The sequence below is a fragment of the Abramis brama genome (assembly GCF_963993115.1).
Source record: "Abramis brama genome assembly, chromosome: 10".
NCBI lineage: Eukaryota > Metazoa > Chordata > Actinopteri > Cypriniformes > Leuciscidae > Abramis > Abramis brama.
In genome coordinates, this window is record NC_139972.1 from 39,984,739 (window position 1) to 39,987,568 (window position 2,830).

The window sequence follows — 2,830 nt, forward strand, 5'->3', positions numbered from 1 at the left end:
CACTTCTCTGTGTTTTACGGCCCTGACGAGAACGTCGGTCTCCTCGGCTGTGATCCGCTCCTGGCGTGCGTCTGGCAAATCCGCCATTATAATAGCAAGCCGCCATGGAACAAGCGCGCCTGCTCTTAAAGGGAATCTGAAATGACGCTCTGATTGGTTTATTTCACGTTACGCCCAAACCACACCTATGAGTAATGTAGCGACTTCAGACTAACCCATTTTAGACTTGCGAGATCCGCCCACAAAGTTACTTGCGTTTCGCGTTTGATACTTGCGTTTCAGATCGTTAAAATAGGGCCCATTATCTTAATTCCAAAATGTCCTTAAACATAACAATATTGCTGGCCATAAACTGAGAAAGTGCGCTGTGCTTCTCGTCCGGTGTGCGACCCCCTTAATGCTGTAATTTTGCAGCAGGCATGAATGTTCAGGCTTATCATGAAATTTGTTCAGATGTCACGGCCTGTACCTTGCACTTTATTTCCTTTCAAGACCTCTATATTTATAGTTCAAAAGTAACATTCAAAAACTACCATTCAAATTACAATTTGTTGCATGAAATGTAAACACTTTGTTTTTAGCAGTTTTAGCATTCATTTTTTAATGATTCACAAACAAATGTACTGTTGCTTGTTACAAATTTTCCTTTTTTTTTTCTTTTTTTTTTTTTTTTTACGTGCAATGTTATTTAAGTCAGCACTTCTGTTTTTAACATTAGTGCAGTTTTAGCATTGTTGTATTAGGGATTCACAAACAAATGTATTGTGGCCTAATCCCACCTGTGATTTTTTTTTTAGTATTATTATTTATTTTATTTTTTTCTTATATGAATGTGCAATGTTATGAAACTTTTAGCACTTGTTTTAAGGATTCACAAACAAATGTGCTGTAGCCTATTGCCAATGTTGATATGCTGGATATTTATGTGGCCAATTGTACAATGAGAGTTTTAACATTTCTACAGAAAGGGTGTTGTACCCACAAAGAAACTGACTGTTATTAAACATGTTCGTTATTTTTATTTTTATGGCAGTCATTAAAGATAAGATTAAAACAAAGTCATTTCTGTGTGTATTTGAAAGACATTTAACAACCTCTCATACTGTCAATTAAATACTGCTGTATATGTTTAACTAGTAGATTAAGCTGGATAATTTTGAACACTCAAAATAAATAAATAAGAAATAAATCATTTAAGTAGAAGTAACAATTTAAATAGGGGTGGAATTATAAAATGTTGTATACTAATGAAACTAAATAAAATTGATTAAGTTCAACTAAATGTGTTAAGTAGAAGTAACATAATTAAATAGGGGTGGAATTACAATTTTTTATATATACTAACGTAACTAAATAAAATTGATTAAGTTCAACTTCATGCATTTGTTTAAATGTAGATAAAAATCAATTGAGTGCAAATTTTTATTAATTTCAACGAATAATTTTTTTCAGTGTATTAATTTCTGTTTTCTCTACATTTCTCATTAATGTTTGGTTTTGAGGACATTTTTCAAATACTTTTAATGTAGTTTTAATGGGTTGCTTCACTATCATTTATCACTGATTTATGATATATTTTAGTAGCATTTAATTAATTAATTAAATGTGTGTACGGCTTTAATTATGTATTTAATTAATTAATTAATTACATGTGTGTACGGCTTCAGATTTTTTTTAAAGTCGACTGGTCACTGATGACGTCATTAATGAACGAATAAGCCTGAACCCTAAAGCTGAGACTTGAACGCGGGTTGCCTTGTGCACAGCTATGGCATATGACACAGTGCTGCCCACAAGGCTATTGCTCCTACATAACAGCTTATTTTTTATCAGTTCTTTTGTCTTTGGGTCGTTATATTTCTCACAGATGTTTGCTTGTTCTAAATCAGATACAGATAAAGTAGCACAGAAAATATTACATTTATATGTATGCATCAGTGAGAGAGCGATTTGCGTGTGAATTAATTCTACCGGAGAATGAGTTTATTTGTCATTTTAACTGTTACTTGAAGGTGTTACTTGAAGGTTGAATTTACTTAGATCATAATCAATACCCTAGATTCTATAATGAGACTTTTTTTCTTTCCATCTAAGTTCAACCATTTGATCTTAATATGTCCAATTAGACAATTTTTGTAGCTATCAGGGAAAGCAAGTGGGTTTCTCTGCATTGGGTATGTGTGTGTCAAGTAATGCTTTCCTTTGTTTTTACACATACTTTTTTGCTCTTACAAGTGATTCTTATTAGAGGAAACTTTAGATTCATCCAACCTCGCGCTGAATTGTGATGTAATGGGACACATTAAAATGAAATCCAGATGGTCACTTTTCTACCCAGATATTAAATACTGCATGTTACATGCATTCACAAACTTAAGAGTGAAATATAACTTACATAGCATCATTAACTGCGCTTCGCAACAGTGCCTCGTAATGTACTCAAATTTCATTCAGGGGAAACAGAACATTTCAGAGCAAAAACCCTCAAGAACTAGAAACACTGGAGTGAAAGTAAAAGCTGTAAAAGAGCAGACATAAAAATGAGAAAGAAAAAAAAACATTTCCCAGGAGTTGAACAGGCTGCCTCTGGTAATCAAATACAAAGCTCTTGTTGTAGAACAGTTCTTGTGGTAACTGGCATTTGTCAGTGTTACTCTGGTGTGTCTGGTTAATGTTGTGTGTGCTGGCACAGAGACTGTTCATAATGGGAACGGAGGGCATTTGGGATCGATCCAGGAAAACGACATCAACCCCTAATGTTCAGACTAAATTCGTTACTTTAAATCAAACAACCAGTGGTGATTTTAGCTTAATATTTGTACCAACAAAT